Here is a 12,244-nt window from a genome sequence, read left to right as displayed (position 1 = left end):
TATACCTATATGTGCAAATTACGCACATTAATTCTGAAGAACAAAAATACTGTTTACTTTTAATAAAAACTTGTTAATTTGAGGGTTCAAAATTGTGCTAACCAACAATCAATTTCGAATAATTTCAATGCTACTTTGTTTTGAGGTACAACAATTTTATCTTTGCACGGAATTGTCTCACATTTGTGTCCCATGTAATAATTGCCCTGGACGCAAATGAAGCGAGCGAAAGGTTTCCGACACATAATCACAAATTTCCTTGCATTTTTAGCACCTCCCATAAATGCTTTGTCTCACAAGTTTCTCTGTCTATATAAAAGTTCGGTAATTTGCCGTAATGTGACGCTAAGATACAGACTTAAATATTTGCAAAACAGTGCCTCCGTTCTCCCCATAAAATTACAAAAACGGACTGTCTTTTTAATGATCTTTTTGTATATACTAATAAATAAAGAGCTAATGTATGCCTCTCTAATAGTAAAATTTTCATTTTTTGCTTTTTTAAGAAGAAATTGATTTTTAAAAATCACTAAAATGTCGCAACTTTAACGCCATATATTTTGTTTTTTTCGATTGTTTTTAAAAAAAGTGGCATTAGAGAAGCACGGCGGCATTCTTTCTGAATCGATATCACTCATCACATCAGTAAAATACCTTTGTCATACTTTAAATTTATAGGGACAACGTAGAGATGTTTAGGCATTTAATATGCGGAGTCCAGGTTCCAATTGAGATACGGACTACTATGTCCTCTAGACCGTATCAACACCGTATCATATCCGTGAGTAACGGGTATAGTGACCGGAGCATCCGCGTGTCGTATCCGTACGGTTCCCGTTGGCTCGGTTGTACTTGTAAACAAACGCGTCAGGAAGAGGGTGCGAAACGAAAAGTCGAGGGAGAATACTGGGCATTATGTAGACCTAGTCGATGACGAAAAAAATGTCATATGTACTTCAGTATGTTCATCATTTCTGCACCTGCGCGCACTGGTTTGGGACTCGTTGTTTCAGAATAAGCGCGTCCTAGTAGCATGCGCATGGCAACACTGCTGCGCTTTGACATTCGAGTGAAAACAAAATACAAAGGTTAGGTCAAGTTCGACTTTTAAAGTATTTGCATTTTAAACTTAGACCATATAGTACATGGACTGCTAATTGTAACGAAAATATGGTCAAGGACATCGCCTGGGAATGTGAGTTTCAGGGTAAACGAGTCTGGCCGAAGTTGTGCGATTAGACACGATTTGAGACTGTCAACCTATAAATTAACAAACGTCAATTAATTAATCGCCTAGATATGCCAAAAAAGCAAACCTATCCGTATTTGTGGACGTATAGAAGATAATCAAGAGTATTTAAAGCTTCCCGTACTACGCGGTTCCCATAAAAGCTACTCTTTACGCGATCCGAGTGGTGTTCATACGACTTTAGTTTACCCTGAGATTCACATACCCACGACTGCAGTGTCCTCTATCCGTGACCAACCATTTTGTATTGAAAGCCTAGGGATAATAGCAGTCCATGTACTATATGGTCTAAGATTTTAAATAACGGGCGATCAAAAATGAGTTGCTGTCGAGTCGCCTTTGGAAGTTCAAGTTAAGTACGATTTCCCATGTAAACAAAAATTCCAAAGGTGGCTCGACAGCAACTCAGTTTTGATCGCATAGTATTTATTTGATAGCTTTAGTTTGAGATCTGTCGAAAAATTCTGATTGATTTTCCTGTGCTTTTTTTTGGAAGCACTAAAAAATATGTCCTGTAGTAAAACGAAATAATGTTTTGTACCTATAACATTACATTGCGCTCAGGGTCTTATGCCCATTTTGTGAATTTTTAATATTTTTCACGTAATTTGCCATGATGTTCCAGATTTCTGCCACCAACACACGTTTATTTGCTTAGCACTAAAGATCGAGTCATACGCGCTAAGCAGTGGAATTCGAAACTACCGTACCGAGAATGATAACACGCGGTCCGAAAGCTATGATACAATAATTTCAACTTATTTTTCCTCTTAGGGCCAATTCTTCCAGCCCGATAAATGTATTCGACAAATAAGTGCCATGACAACGATTATATCAACAATCCTATCTATGTAATTTATTCGGAGAGTAAAGATATTGAGGAATTTTAGTATTAGCAGTAGAATTAAGAAACAGTCCCATAAGAATCTCGTTTTAAACTCAAATTTTAAGCTCCGCGTGACGTCATGCGTGGACTGGACGTGTTTAGAACGGCAATCTAGCATATCTTGTTTTCATTATATAATCAAACAAAACGATTTGGGCTAAGAAGCGTGCGGCGCTATTATTAGACGGCTTTCCGAATTCCGCGGTGTTGCCACATTCGTAATGCCTTTATTTATTCATCGGATCACGTATAATAGCCCAATCAAATGGTGATTTTTCCAAAACAAAATTGCGGAAGTTTTTTTCTCGACGGTTTTATATGTTTTCGAGGGTGCTGAATCTAAATTTATGGTTTGCTGCCTTATAGGAGATCGGCTTCATAGCCAAAAACGCAAAAAATCGAAATTTTTCAGCACTTTTTTTAGTTGTTTGCTTATATCTTAAAAACTACACTTTTTTGAAGATGCGCGTTCTACACAAAATTAAAGCAAACAAAATTTCCTACAAAATGCACTACTATGCACTTTGATTTTGTGTTAAGCGGTCTTCGCCCTAGAGCTCAGTGAAACGAAATGATTGTGCACAGGATCATCATTCCTTTGAGTGACCTGACGTCATAGCCACAGTTAATTTGTACGTTTCCGTTTTGTTTTGCGTCGTCCACTAGAAGGCCCGGGTAAAGGGTCTTGGGCAATCCAAAGTCCATCAAAGAGTCGGGAGCTGTGGAAGGTGTAGGCTGAATACTAATTTGTGACTATTCAATGTTACATTGAAAAGTGTAACACTAGACAAAACTGGGTAAAAATGCATAATAATGATGCAAAATCTTATATAAATTGATACTTTCTGTCTCTTCAGCCGCTTCAGGCGGTAAGACTGGAATTGGCTCATCCAGATCGCCGTCGCATTCTGCATCGTATCTATCGTCGATGTTGGAGCACGACCCTTCACACTGCTGGCACAGTTTTGTGCAAAAATTAAGTTTTTTGTTGATTACTGGTTTATTCCTCGACTTGAAAGAGATGGTAGGTACTGGGCGCTTTTGTAAAAATTCAAAAAATCGTGGTTTTTTTAGCGAACTCTAGCGCGTGTACCGCTTATCGCAAAATAAAAGCTAAATAATGTATTTTGTAGAAAATTTTATTTACTTTAATTTTGTATAGAGGGCCCATCTTCAAAAAAACGTATGTTTTTGAGATATAAGCAAACAACTCAAAAAAGTACTGAAAAATTCCAATTTTTTGCGTATTTCGTATGAAGCCGACTTCCTACAAGGCAGCAAACAATAAATTCGGATGCAGCACATTCGATAACATAAAAAACCGTTGATAAAAACACTTCCGCAATTTTGTTCCGAAAACGGTAGTTTTAAACACGCATTTACTGGACTATAAACACAAGATTTTTTATACCCACGCGCCATCCCCAATGTATAAGTAAGCGGCGCTATTTAAATTGTTTAAAATAATGATTTTTAACAACCAAGATATGAAATTGTTCACAAATTTAAAATTGTAATGAAATAACGCCGTTTACCGATAAATTAGAATTACATTGTCGAAAACCGCATGAGAATCGAATTAAAAATAACGAAGATATAGCAAAAATCGCGTATCATATGGGGTATCCAATCCTCGTGCATATCTCGTGCACATCAGTTTGTCAGGAAAGGTGCCAGTTCACACAGGTTTAAAGGAATATATAATTACGCTCAAGGAATACGTCCCGTGTAGTAAAAAGCTCGTAGTCGTGTCTTAATTCGGTTAAATAAGGACACTGTCTGTATTTATAAACAAAGTGCTCCAAAGGCATCCAATTGAAATCACCTGCTAACTCCACAGAATACTGAGTCAACCGATTACCTGTAAGACTTCCAGGTTTCCACATTAAAGAAGAATCGCCCAGGCGGCCCAGGAGAAGGTTCGTTATAAAATTCTTGTATGATTTTTGTACATTGAAATTGACTGCTTTACGATCCATTACTCAAAAAAGAAATTATTGACCTATTACCATTAATTAAACTATAAATAAAAGATTATAAAGTTGTTGAAAATTATGTAAAATTATTGTTTTGTTTAGTTGTATACTTATCGAAAGAAACCCCTGAATTTGTGACGTCTTTTCAGACTTTTAAGGAATCAAAATCGAATTCCATTTAAATTTCTTTATAAAGAATAAAAAATGTAATCAAGGAGATGCATCCTAAACGTCTTTCATACTTTCCCTGTTTATTATTGATCAATATACAGTTATTTATTATTTCCGTTGGTGTCTTCTTAGATTGAAATCATTTTCGAATTTTAAAGAAAAATGTGCATTGTGCTAACTACCTACCGGTACATATTTTCACTTTGAAGACAAGATGAGGCAACAAAAGAAACACGATACACATTCCATTACACGAGAATCATGCCTACTAAAAATTTTCATTCCTGTGTATAAAACCACTCCTTTCTTAAATATGAGACGTCCTTGCTCCTTTTAAAGTAGGTAGATACGTATGATGTATTTCAAAATAAGATTATAAAGATTTAGTTCTGCGTGTGGAATGACATTAGGTATGCAGTGTTGTCGGTTGTTAATGTCCGTTTAATTTATGGTAACGGCTCCTTTCTAAATTCTGGAAATTAATTTTCCGTGTCAAGAATGGAATGCTTAGACGTAACATACAAACGCCCTTCGCTGCGCATAAACATTTTCAACGAATGTGGCGAAAATGACGCAATTTACATTTTGAGGAAAGAACATATTATTCCAAGCTCTAATAATAAAAAGAAACTTAAGGCTTATGATAGCAAATGGAAGAGATAAGGATTTATCTCCGGAAGGAAGTGAACAGAATGTACAACACTAAATGCCTGAAAAGTTTCGTTTATTAATTAAGGACGTTGATTAATGGAAGTTGCAACCCTTATAGCGACTTCTTATGGTGCATGTTAAATCGCGATTTTATTACGTAAAATTTAGAAGTTAAATAAGCAACCATTTTTAATGATATTGTTTCTATTCATACACTGTACCTGATTATTCAATTTTCAAGTCGGAATCGATCGGTAGAGAGGGATTTCTGGATCACATTTGTAGTTTAGCATTTAGCATTGTACTTTATACGTACACCTAATTACCGATGGACACACTACTTTTACAGCCGATACGATGGTGTATAAATAATGATCGATTTTGACCAATAAGGTGAAGGATCCCATAATTAATTTTTGCTGGTTGCACATCTGGAACCTATAAGCGTTCATATAGAGAAAACCCGAAGTCGATACGCGGCCTTCCTCTCAGGAAAAACGGTCAGTAACAATTTTGACATTTTTTGCCCAAAAATATGTTATCACAAAAAATATACATAGACCACTTGGGAATTGAGCAATCGGTTTCCCAAGAAAATTGATGCATAAATAACGATTTTGACATCCTTTGAGCAAAAAAAATACTTTGGTCATCAAAAATGCACATGTATCATATCTTGGTCATCGAGTTTGATCTTTTTCTCAACAAAATTGTTGCATAAATAACGATTTGGACCGATTTAGGGCAACAACGTGATGAATGCAAAAGTTAATTTGTGATAGTTGCACACCTGGACCCCATAACCTTTCATATAAGGAAATCCTGAGGTCGATACGAGGTCTAGTGACTGAGCTTGTAACAGCACTTATTTACTTGCTCGAAGGGTTTACCACTTTTTCATTTAGTTTTGTAATGTAGATAGTTGCGGTACACGCTGTATGTAGTTTGTAGTGAGGTTAAGAACGGTGTACGTGAGGCGAGAAGTAGGAGTAGAGCAGAGTCAGGGTGGGGTTGTGTGTGCGCTTACACATATCCTTTTGATTTGGAGGAGCTACCTAATTATTTTTTAATTTCTAGCATCTTTGAATCTATCCATATTGTTACAAGAAAGAGAGATTCGAGGATACACAATTATGATATGAATTCGCTTTTTTATCGGATGCAACCAGCTATTAGGCAAGTATAAAAGATAAATCCGATTCGGGAAAATTTTAAAAAAGATTTCAAAACCCACTTGTGAGTGTTACCGCGTAACACAACTGTAAATGCTTAGTAACGGGCAAATATAGAGCATATCAGCTACCAATTAGCAAAAAAGTCTCTAGGTATCCCAGGGACCGAGATCCCAATGGAACACACAGACAGACAGTCAGGCAGACAGACAGACGACGGAAAATCGAGCACGCTAAAAGAATGCTTAGAATCAGTCACATTTGTCTGGAAGGTGAACAATACACATACCTATACAAAATATGGCTTACACAATTCTTTGATCCATTCGGTATATTGCATGCCAAATTTGAACTAATCCGTTCACTCGTTTACGAAGTCATATCATATTATATGTATAGGTACTACTTTGGCAAGCTTGGGCGCTTTTTGTTGTTTCTCGTGTAGTGCAATACGCCACCCCAGATTAACATAATCTGAGATGCCAACCAACCCCTCCTTACAAAAATTTCTGCGTGTACCTGTATTTTAAAAGGTGTTGACCTAGTTGACACGTCAATGTCGCAACATTTAGTGACATACGAAGAATAATATCAAAGTTCATTCCGACACAAAAATCAAAAACGCTTTTGTATTGAAAGCATGCAGCGAATAATGGGATGCATGTGGGAGCGTAAAATTCAGACATTAAATCTCTGGGGTATACGGAACTGACTCGGTTTGGTACCTACTGAATTTAGGCCCCTTGGGATATTTACATTCAACCCAAAAGTATCAGAATAACTAAAAGAAATTCTGTTCACATTCATCGGAATCTTCCTAAGGCACGCCGTATTGAGGTATCGGTGTAGTTTTAGTATTCCAACATGGGGTTGGGTAGAGGGACAGGAAGGCGTAGATATAATCACGTATAACTCTGAAAATACGTGAAAATAAAAAGCGGTGTAATTCACTCAGAAAAGGCTATGCGGGTCATTTCGGAAAATAAAAGATGTGCTTTATTTAACGTCGAAAGATAAATATTTTGTTACACAAGTTTGTACAACTCTTTAGTGAACGTAATTCCATCTCGCTAAGTTTTTTATGTAGGTAGGTACATGCCTACAAATTTCGTTATCATTGGTCATATCAAATAAAGTATTATTAAATTTTTTTTTTTGCTATTTCGGGATCTATGCCCATTTAGCAACATTTTCAGTAATTTATTCATTTACTCTATAGGAATTACACAGGACACACTCTTGTCGCCAAGAGGTCTATCATGGCATTTGACATTTAACAATACAGGTAGCGACCTTGAATTTGTATAGGAGGGTAAGACAGAGGTTCAATACAGAGGATACATCATACAGATCCATACACGCACACACCCTTAAATATTTAACCCATTATTAGCTACGTATTCAATTACTATATCATAAATGCGTCTACAGTTGGAACTCAGTAGAGCAACGATGTTGATGGGAAAATGAACACCACTTTCTGTTAACCGTGCACTCATCTGATCAATGAAGGGCCTTCTCAGTTCGCAGTTAAAAAATATGTGATTGAAATCACCAGTCTCGAATCCACAATCACACCCTGGCGAATCTACAACCCCGATCTTATACAAATGAGATGGAAACCTCCCATGTCCAAATTTAAGACGTGCAATTATCGAAAAGTATCTTTTTGGGGTATACTTATCAGAATACCATGGTCTAAACTTAACCGTTGGGTGGATTAAAGCATACTGTGTTTGTCTTTCTTTATGATACTCCTTCCAATATATATCCCAGGCTTCAACTATGTTGCTTTTGAGAACATTCAGAAGGTCTGTTCTTGGTGTGGTACTCTCGAGACTGATCCCCTCTTGTACAGCTTGTTTAGCCAATTCGTCTACCAGTTCGTTTGCTTTTAAACCTGCATGTCCTTTGATCCAGTAAAACGCAACAGTATGTCCTTTCTTTATAATTTTAAAGGCCTCTGCTCTAATAGCGGTAATTAAAGGATGGGATTGAAAATAATGGACCCTTTTATTGATAGTGGCCAGGACACTCTTACTATCTGACATTATGGCCAGGTTCTTTGCTACATTACGTTTATAAAAGTATTTTAATGCTTCTAATATTGCAGTCGCTTCAGCGGTAAATAGATTTGACCTTTCCAAGATTAAATAACTTTGCATATTAATTTAGTCGATAGCTCGTAAAATGCACATCCGACTCCCACCTTGCTTTTAGAACCGTCTGTGAATATTATCTCCCAACATTTCAAGTTGTCTAAGGTGTTATAAAATAGTTGCGCATCATATCTAAAATCCCCTATATAACTAGGGAAGTACGTTGGCAGACTTCCGACGTAAAAATCGTGATAGGAAGCGTCCGAAATTTCTTGTATCCAAAGAGGAATTTTTAATTCGTGAAGGTAAAGGCTTGCCACGGAAAGCGGAGGAGACTTCTATCGTGGGACATATAAGCTCTTGTAGCGAGTTGTAAATATTTTCCAGTTTTAGGGCGATTGTTTTCGTAACATATTTTAAAGTCAAATACTTTATTCGAAACTCGAGTGGTGGTTCACGTGCTTCCACATACAATGCTTCTACAGGAGTTGACTTCATAGCCCCAATGCAGTGTCTTAAGGCTTTATTTTGAATGACTATGAGTCTTTTTAAATTTGGTTTTGATGCTGCTCCATATAAATGCAAACCATAATCTATTAGGCTTCTTGTAAGTGCTTTATAAACCTTTAATGCAGTTGGAAAATCCATTCCCCATCCCACTCTAGTCAATAATCTTAAAATATTGAGGGATTTTTCACATTTTTTAGCTAACATGTGTATATGTTCCGTCAAGTTTAGTTTGTAATCTAATCTGATCCCTAAGTATGTAACACTTTTAACGACCTGAAATAGTGTATTATCTAAAACCACAGGATTCAAATTATATCGCCTTTTCCGTGAAAAGAATACTACTGCAGATTTTTCAATACCCAATATCCAAACCATTGCTGGACATCCATTGCTTAACTTTCCGAATGGCTTTACGGAAACGCTCCTTGACCACAGATACATTCTTATGTGACGTGTAAATAATAAAATCATCAGCGTATTGAATTACACTGATGCTATCATCCTGCACAGTCAAGAAGTCGTGTGTATACAAATTAAACAGCATGGTTGATAGAACCCTGCGGAAGCCCCTCAAAAAAACATCTAGGGCCTATAAATTGACCTTTGCCACTTCTTATATAAATCTCTCGATGAGAGTACAAACCGATCAGGTTTTGCGCTAGTTGGTTCGGGAATTCCAATTTAATGAGTTTCTTCTGCAAAATGTCTAATTTCACACATCCGTAAGCATCCTTGAAATCGATAAAAACCGCTCCTACTATTTCTTTTTTGGAATAACTTATTTGTATGTTGGAAACTAGTTTTGTTAAAGCATCAGCGGTGCCTAATCCTCGCTTGAATCCAAATTGAAATGACTGTAGCTTTTTCTTCCTTTCCAACCACCATTCAATCCTATTCTTGACCATTCGCTCTAATGTTTTTATTTGTTACTCAGTTGTAAACGTTGATTAACAAGAAAAAACGCAAATGGGTAAACGTAATGTTTAAACGCTACTGACTTGTAAAACTGACAGCTGACCTGTAAAAATTTTACAAGTTAGTAATCTAGTGATTTCATTGGCCAGAATTAATGCGAAGTCTCTGTTACATGGATAACATGATATTTTAGACATTTCTTCGAAATCAATTTAAGAACTAATTATTTACGTTTACAAATGAGTAACAAATAAAATATTGTACATTATACGCCAGGTAATAGTTTTTACTGGTTCTAGGAGATGACAGGCTCGCCTGACGGCTCGCCAGTCAACTTCTCCTATCGCCAGTAAAAACTCACTTACCTGGCTAATAATGTAAAATACTATAAATATACACGACAAAAGTGATATAGGCCTATAGGATTTTGCATCGTTTGGGTTTTTATTGGGCTTAATTATTGGGACAACAATGATTTTTTTAAAGGTGGGCACGCTATCTCCAAACAGGTACAGTCTATTAAATGCAGTTACCAATAATTCCTTCGCCACGGTGGGCAGCCACTTTAATAGCGGATAAGTAATATTATCAAAACCTTGTGCTGTATTCTTAGCTGATTTGATTGCCTTGATGAGTTCTTCAATTGAAAATGGTTGTTGTAAAAAAGGATCGTTTACGTTTGACGTTTCCTGGTTTTTTTCTGATTGCACGTACGCCGGGGCTAAATTGTCAGCGAACTCTACAATATATGACTCCGAGACGTGGTGAGAGGTAGGACATCTTTTAAATTTTCTCACGATATTCCATAATTTCTTTGAGGACGTAGATGTGTTTAAGTTATTACATAGATTTTGGAAACTGTCGCGTTTTTTGTATTTCAAAAATCTTTTAGAGTGCGCAATAGTCTCTTGACAAGTAATGAAATTATCCAAGTTTGGATTTAACTTGTAATTCTTTACCGCAAGTTTCCGGCAGTGTACCACATGAGAACATTGATTGTCCCACCATGGGGGTGGAGGTCTGGATTTCTTTAACACAGGTTTTCTTAATACGAAATTACTGTCGCATCCCTTTTGCACTGAATCCACAACACAGTCAATTATTTCTGCTGCGGACTTGGGTACCTCTTTAGCGTTTAGACTTCGATCCACGTAATTACAAAATTCTAGACTTTTCTTATCATCTATTTTCCACCGAGTTGTAGGGTAATAGGTGAACTGGAGTTGTAAATTGAAATTTAAGTTCATGCGAATGGGAAAGTGGTCTGACCCATATGTATCATCCATTACCTTCCAAGTGATATGAGTAGCAATCCCTGGCGATGCAAATGTAATATCAAAAATTTAGGACTTCCAAAGCACATGCGCGTTTAATTTCATTGTTTTAAAAAGAAATCAAAGTTGAACTAACTCGACACTGCATGCAAATTGTATGCTCGGCAACGAGAATTCGCTCTCATAATAGTCACTGACATAAGAGCATAATATGATCGTCATTCACGAATGGGTGAGTCACGATGACCAGCGCGTTACAGATTCAGATTCTCCGAAGTGCCCATAGAAGATGCTAACGGAAACCGTCTATTTCCAATCGGTTAAGCTAGGGAAAATGAAAACCAAATTTGACATTTTCAAATTTTCGGTGATAACTCGCAATTATTTTTCAAAAATGTCAAATGCGGTTGGTTAATGTTTAGTCACAAAAGGGGGAAACTTTGCCATCATTTAACCTATACTGTATCTCTCACCATGATGGACATCCCAGTGGTGAGCCACTAATTTAATTTGAACCACCAATTGTAGTTTATCACAGGGTATTTTTAGCGCATTTCCACAAAAATAAAAAAAAATGCGCTATTGTGGCCACTTTGTCCGTCCGTCCGTCCGTCCGTCCGTCCGGCTGTCCGTCCGTCCGTCCGGCCGGCTGTCCGTCCGTCCGTCCGTCCGGCTGTCCGTCCGTCCGTCCGTCCGCTCGTTTTGCGACGCTACTAGTTCTTTATCTTAAGAGCTATTGTTCTACTTTTTTCGTTATTTGGTTCGTTATGGTGTCGAGTCTTGTACCAAGGAAGGAATTTTTTCTGTACCGCTTACAAAAAAAGTTATTGTAAAAAAAACAAAAAAACCGTTTTTTTACATGTTCTATAATTTTACACTTTTGCCGTTTATTAACGATCCTAGAGAACGTTTATAATTTTGCATTGCTATCTGTCGTCTGCATGCTGGTCTGTCCGTCTGTTCCTTTGTCTGTCTGTCCATCTATCTGTCCGTGTGAACGATAACTTTTTTTAGAAATGTTCGATCGCTTTTACATCTCCGTTAGTTATGAACTGAATTGCATGAAATTCAATATGGGCATAGATTTAGCCATATAATACGCAATGCCAAAAGTTGAATTGAATCGATTCAAAATTCACAGTGCCCTTTTCGCATCTCGACCATTTATAAACCGAATTGCAAACTTTTTTACTTATAAAAGTATTTGAATGAAATTTGATACATAGGCACTTGGAATAAAGGAAAATCAAACGCCAATTTCAAAATTTGGTTTTGCGCATGCGCAGTGCCAACTTTTTTATTTATGGAAGAATTTAAACGAAATTTGATACATAGGCACTT

This window comes from Photinus pyralis, unplaced genomic scaffold (genome assembly GCF_008802855.1).
Source record: "Photinus pyralis isolate 1611_PpyrPB1 unplaced genomic scaffold, Ppyr1.3 Ppyr1.4_LG2, whole genome shotgun sequence".
NCBI classification, from domain to species: Eukaryota; Metazoa; Arthropoda; class Insecta; order Coleoptera; family Lampyridae; genus Photinus; species Photinus pyralis.
This window is presented reverse-complemented; position numbering follows the sequence as displayed.